The following is a 7492-nucleotide window of genomic DNA, read 5'->3' on the forward strand; positions in this document are numbered from 1 at the left end:
GAACCAAATTTTGTAATAAAAAAAAAAATTGACTTTGAGTTTCAGTTGAAACCCTTTCACCCAAAACCTGGTGGGCCATATACATGCCACACGGTTTTGATCAAAATCCTTTTGACTGAAACCTTTTCAACTGAAAATGTTTGCCTAAAGTGCGACACAGGTTTGTGCTTTTACCCAAAGTTGTATTTTCTATTTTGGATACTTTTATTCTCCCTCTGCCACATCATGCTCCTATCTTGATACATTTTGATTCCTATTAGTTCATGTCTCACTCTTCCATGATCACTATTCCCAAATTTGGTATTGGCACAACCATATTTTAACATCAACATTGAGACATATGAGCACTCCCAAAACCATACATCCTAATTCCTTCCTATATTCCACCATTTGAGTGGGAACTCAATAGTTTGACTGGTCTATGATCCTTTCTTTTGAACAAAGATGCACCATTTGTTGCAAATGGACCACCTACAACATTCACCATATGACATTTTGCATTGACTTTATCTCTATTCTTTGTAGAGGCATACATGGACCTTACCTTGCAAGAAATTCAAAACTAACACTTCTAAGGGGGAGATAATATCCTCATTTTCATACATTAAATAGGATGGAATTGTCTTACAAGTTTTCTCTTTTCTACTTTGTGGATTTACACTCACTTTGTACATTGGATTTTTTTATATTGTAGATGGGTAACTATTATGACTAATTTTACCAAGGCCTATTTCTTTATTACAGCAGTTGTATTTAAGGGGGTGGTAGTGTAATTAATTATTGTACTTTTGTAGCGTCGTAAATTGTACGCACTTGCTAAAGCAGTACAATTTCACACCTAGTTTAGCACCCGCCTTGGCGCATTTTGCATTTTGCATTGCATTTCCCCTTTAGCACTTAATTAATCAAATTAATTAGGTCTAAGGTCCTATTTCATCATCTTCCAATTGGGCCCTTTCATTAAAGTGTGCCCCTTTCCTTTTATTCCTCTAATACATCATTTAATCAAAAACCCTAATTAGGTCCTATTTTGAACTTGGGGGCTTGATTTCAGGGGTCAAAACATCTCGAAATCACCTGTAACTTTGAGATTCTCTCTAAAATCATCATATCCGACGGCTCTGAAAATTTGGTGAAAAGTTGTCGGGACCAGGGCGCCCGGAGTGCACACGGTCCCGGACATTTTTCCCGAAATTTTAGGAGCGCGATCCAATCATTAAATAAAGCTTAACCCCAAGAAATTGGCAGGAGATTCAATCTCTAGGTCGGCCAAAAGTTGAAATTAAGACCTAGGGTTTCATATATAAGAGCTCTCTTTCTTCATTTGAAAGGATCCGAATTTTGGTTTCAAGGGACCTTCTATGCAGCGAAAGAGAAGATCTTTGAAGACTTCAACAACATTCGACATCCACCCATCAAGAATTCATCAATTTCATTCATCCATTTAGGGCTTTGAAGACATTGAAGAGCAATAGGGGATCACCGACTGAAGATTGGCTTGTACCCCTCCCTTGGGGTTGGGTATGATTTCATGTTATTTTCATGTCTTTGCATAAGCCTCATTATATCATTTGTATTCATGCTTTAGATCACTTTGCATCTTGATTTGGAGCATTTACATTATCATTTACAAGCAATTAGGGTTTACTTTCTAGGTTGCTCTAGTTTGCTTACTTGCATTTTAGGATCTTGCACACACACAAGGTCTGCACACACACTACTTTTACAATACAACTTGGCTATTCGTGGAGGTGGAAATCACCAAAGCGGGGGTTTGACTAAGCAAAACCCTATATAGCCGCCCACCATACCTTTTCAGATATAAGTGCAAGTTTCGGGATTCGAACAACGCCGCAAGTTGCAGATCCGACGGAAGCGGACCGAGACAGAACTTCACACCAAATTTCAGGGCAAAAGACCAGGACAGGGGCGTGGGGCACCCTAGTCCTGCCAGGACAGAGGCGCTAGGCGCCCTGGTCCCTGGGACAAGGGCGCTGGGCGCCCTGGTCCTTCTGTCAGACAGCAAGTTTCAGATAACTTTTCAGGTTACCAAACAGTAGTTTCAGAAGCAAAATCAGGACAGTGGCGCCTGCGCCCCCGTCCCGAACATTTTCACTCAGATTTTAACTCCGGGTACGCATCTGCATTCTTGTCTTGCCCTTGTGTTTACAGCTTTCCATTGTTTAACTTCAATTTTGCAATCTTATTATTAGTTCATACTTGCACTTTGGAATTGAACTTGCATCATTTTATCTTTCAATTACAACAAAGGAATAGAAACCCTAATAGGTAGCCCGTGGCTCTCTCTTCCACAAAAAGAAGTAGCCAATTGTGTGATACCTCTAGGCTCTTTCGTATTCCACAATGTGTGTCAAATGGTAGGATTAGAGTATGTTAGCCTAGTCTCGCTTTTTCCCCTACACAACTTCATATTAAATTTACTAGGTAATTAATATTATCCACTTGAATAAATTAATAAATAAGAGCATGTGTCATCTCCTTGATTGATGGGAGCGTATACCACCTCTATCTCACTTAACTTCTTGGATGATGGGGGCATATGAGACACATTCCTCATTAAGATTGATCATCTTTAATCCTATTGTTGATTCATCTCTAGTTTATTGCTCTCCTCCAAGATACTTAATCACCTTGATTTGTGCAACCTAGAGCTAATATATTGTAGATATAGATATTGAAACTCTATCAAATTCTTGTCTTTTATTTGTTAAAAATTTATATCATTATTAAAAAATAAAATTAAGAAAAATTAATTTTATAAATCCTTACTCATTAAATATAACACATAAAATTCCTTTGAAAACAAAACATTTATCTATCTCACAATAATAAGATGTTCTTATCTCATTTTGTTTAATTTCCTCCTAATCGTCCCTTGAAAATTGGGATGTCTTTTATGATTAAAAACAAGATTACCAAACACAAGCTATGTATATTAGCATTAAACCTAAGCAATTAACAAACTTCGTAGTGTATGATGAAATAGAGAAAAATCTTTCACTCTCGCTCATTTCAAAGGCACTCCTACTTTGTTTGTTCCCATCTGGCACAAGCATCTATGTATTCACTCACTCAGGCCTCTAGAGGTTGTGTTTCTCACGTCGTCTTTTTTCTTACAAGTGTTGACGCCCTCGGTGCTTTTGGGCAATGCCCCTATTGGCCACAAATATGGTGTTTACAATCCTAATCTTTCTATGGGTCATTTTTTGTCGGGTGCTAATACAAATATTTTCCAATTCTTATCGCAAGCGTATGCCTTATTGTAGATTCGCCTCTACTTTGGATTCTAACACACTATCATTTGCCCCCTATTTGTGTCGATAGGCATCAACCTCAAGTTTGACCTCCTTGCTAGTGTTGGTTTGGATTCTAGGGGCAATATAGGTGCCACGACTATAGGATTCTCATATTCATTATTTTGTTGATGTGAAGTTAGCAGCTTCAAATTCATATAGTCAACAATCCTATACAACCATTGTGGGTTCTAAGGTTGATGCACACCTTCTATAAGATAATTACAATACCTCCCCTATGCACTATCTTCCCATGCGATGATTTGAGGATAGGACATGCTTGAAAATAAAGATTTTCATCTTCATAGGGGCTTGGTTTGTAGATTCGGTAATTTCTAGCATTCTCTTTTTAACTTATACAATTGGTGGCTTCGGTTCCTACTTTTGCTTCCTTACAACAAGTCATTTTAGTTTCTCATGGGGTTCAAATAGATGATGAAAAAAAAATAGACAGGGTGTTATTTTCTAGAGGTTTACCCTATAGATGAGCTTATTGGTTGTCTCCATAATTGATTTGGTGAATTTGTGAAAGTATTGGCAAATTAGAGCTTTTGGATTCATGGAAGCATCCCATTGAGGGTAAGATCAAGCTTTTTCCTTATACCAAAGGCTTCTTCGTAGCATTGTTTTCCTTTTTGAAGGACAAGGATTTGGTGCTTGAAGATAGGTTATGGATATGGGGAGAGTACTCTCTCAATAAAGCCTTGGTCAATCTCCTTCAATCCCCTCATTGAATCTCTCAATGATAGACATGTTTGGTTCAACTTCTAAATCTCCCTCTCTAGTTCTAGGAATATTCTTGCTATAAGGTCATTGGCAATGCAATTGGTCATTTTTTGGAGGTTGACTCTACCAGTTTCGACATGGGTCACTCTACGTTTCCTTATATTTTGGTGGACATTGATATCTCTAAGGCTCTTCACAAGGATGTTGTTTTGATGGTGGAGGATAGGCCTTGGACACAAATGCTTGAATATGAGAATCTCCCCTCTAGATGGAGCTATTTTTCATCAACCATTTGGCTTCTAATTGTCCACTCTCTCAATGTAGAAGCATGACTATATGGTAGAGGAATGCCCATGAAGATCAACTACTAGTGCTTCCAACTCTATTGTTGATGGTCCCTCACAAGATGGCAAATCTTCTCAAGATGCTATATTTTCTCTTCCCATTCCTCGTGTAGTTCTTGAGAGGATTTCTCACATGGTTTGTAGACTTTAGTGAGTCCTACTCCTTCAACTCCTATTGGGGAATCCCACCCACCTTCTACTTCTATTTCTTAACTAATGCTCCATTGATTTTGATGTTTCTTTTTTCAGCTCTTGATGTGATTGTTCAAGATTTGGCTACTCCACCTATATGTTCCTTTGTTTTTGTTGTGCCCTTGGATGGGTCCTTTAAGGTGAAACTTCACCCCTTCTCCCAAGTCTAAGGATTTGGAAGATAAAATTTTATAAATGATTGTGCAAAGGCAAAAGAAAGGTCTTTCCAAATTTGTCTCTCAATCTCACACAAGAGTGAAGTCCATGTAAGATTGACTAAGGTGGATTCAACATTATTTAGGTTGGCTCCTTAGGTACTCTTTTTGCGTTGTGCATCTTGAATGTAATTTTTTTATATCTTACAATGACATTAATAACATATTTTTCTCATTTTATCTCTTTAGTAACTTCTATTAACAAAATAAATTTGAAATGTCTCTCCCACCCACTATAAACACCCTCACATCAAATTTTCCTATGCTCTCTCCAATGCAAGCCCCTAGTGGTCACATTGTCTCTATTAACATTTTCCCTTCTAGTCCTACTAATGGCAACATGTTTGCTTGCACTATGACAACTACATTTGGTTTGAACGGTAACTTGTACAACTATGTCAATGGTGATTGTGAGGCTACTATTGTTGCCTCACTCATTGTCAATCTCTTTGATCTTATATATTTAGGTTGTGTTAATGGTGAGGTTGCAATATTGGTCATGTTCTAGTGGTTGTTGACACACGAGAAAATCTTGTACAATCCTATATAACCATGGCTACTTCAATGGCTCCTAAAGATTCTTCTTGCCTTTGTCAATGTGGAAAAGCTTGTCCCCTCTCTTGTTCACATTCTTCTCCTATCATGATATGTGGGTAAGATGTGATTGATAAAGACATTTTTTATGCTTGTTAGATTTAATCGCCTTTAGCCTTCCCTCTTGAGCTTGCATAAGTGAATTTTGGATTCCTAGAGGTCTTGAATTGGTGACACAATCAAGCTAAAATCCTTATGTTAAGGGTTTCTGTATCATAGCCCACAATCTCTAATAGGTTTGGAGTTTGTGTTGAATGGTAGGCTGTGGTTATAGGGCAAGCAATTCCTCTCTCAAATTGTGGTTAGCTTCTTTCAACCATATGACAAAATATTTTAATATTAATATAATTTTGATGATGTTGCCTACCCTACCTCTTCATTTGGGGAAGTTTCTTGTTTTGAGGATATGAGCAATGCTATTGGCAGTTTTTTGAAGGTTGATATAACATCTAATATCTGCCTTCTAGTTTTTTCCATGTTTGGAGGACATAGTCATCTACAAGACTCTTCAAGGAGATGTTGTCTTGATGATTGAGGATAGGACGTGGATTTTGTTGATGGAATATGAGAGCCTACCATTCAATGCAAATAGTGGTTCACTATTGGCTATCTTTCTTTTAAGTGTCCCCATTCTTAGCATAGAACTACAAGCTAAGCTACTTGGTAGAAAAATGCCCTTCCTAATCATTTGATTGTGAATGATTTTGTTGAGTCTAACTCTCAAGTCAAATTCTTATCTCGTCTTGCCTCCTCAATAGTGGATCATGTTGTTATCTTGAAGGTTCCTCCTAGGGTTGGTATAACCAAAGCAACTTTGTCATTTCCTACTAGGACTTGTCCTCCATAGCCAATTTAACCATCTCGTGTCTCTAAATCTAAAAACTTGACAATGGACTATGTGAGGATTCATGCTCGTGCTCAATTTGCAAATTCAATGTAGCATACAACAATTTTGGTTATACATTCAATGTGAGTCACGCCTCTACTCAATCTGCAAATTTGATGTTGCTTAGGACAACTTTGGTTGGACATTCTTCCTCATCATGAAAAGTGACAATAGATGAGGTGACAATGGAAGACTCCCTCCTCTCTCTCCATGTTCAGTGGAGTTTGAAAATGATGTCTTGGACGATTCTTCAAAGAAGGAAGCGAGGTTTTCCAAAATCTATTTCAAATTCTCATCCCAAGTTGAGGGTTTCTAGATTGCAAGTATGCAATATCACATTGTGTAAGTAAGGTGAATTGTAAAAGGTTTCAAGCCCTTCCAAAACTTGTTGGAGTCATTAGTTGTTTGGTTTAGAAATTTATCTTGACAAATTGATATAAATAGATTTTAGAAGCCCCATTAAACCTATTTACTCTTCAATCAAAAACATTTTTTCTCATTTCATAATTTTATAAATATATAAAAAGACTATCCATTGGCAAAACTTGTAGAACACCCTGTCTCACAATTCTTGCCAATATGAAACTAACACTATAAAATCCAAAAAAAAAAAACTTAATGTACTTAATGTCACAAAATGGAAATCCTCATTTATGTTTATAATAGTTAACCAGAAAATTGAAACTTCTTGTGAAGCAAATTTCCTGAAAACGTTATACTAAAATTTCAATAGTGTATTAAGTTTCCCTACAAGATTATAAGAATCTCAATTACACTTGCACTCGTATCAACCATCGTGACGTATTTCCTCAATTATGTTGGTGATAATTAACAAAGCAATTGAAACTAGTTGTACATTTTGAGATTTGGTACAACCTTAAATAGATTTTTATTTATTTGCAAGCCTTTGAACCTAATTTCCTTACCATTGAGTCTCAATACCAGTTAATCTAAGATATGTCCGAATCAACTTTTACTCCACCTCAATTATGTGTAAATTACCTATCATTTCCTGCAGATTATAAAGATCCCGGTTGCACTTGTATCAACCATCATAAACACATGGTAAATACACCAAGTTCATCACAGACTGCAAGCTCTGGAAATTTACCCAAATACAAGATTGGTGCTAAGCAATACCCAAATACAGTATTGCAACTTCTGAATGATTTGGCATAGGAAAGATATTGACCATTTTCAACTCTCGTCAAAAGTTTTCTG

Source organism: Cryptomeria japonica, chromosome 4 (genome assembly GCF_030272615.1).
Source record: "Cryptomeria japonica chromosome 4, Sugi_1.0, whole genome shotgun sequence".
Classification (NCBI taxonomy): domain Eukaryota; kingdom Viridiplantae; phylum Streptophyta; class Pinopsida; order Cupressales; family Cupressaceae; genus Cryptomeria; species Cryptomeria japonica.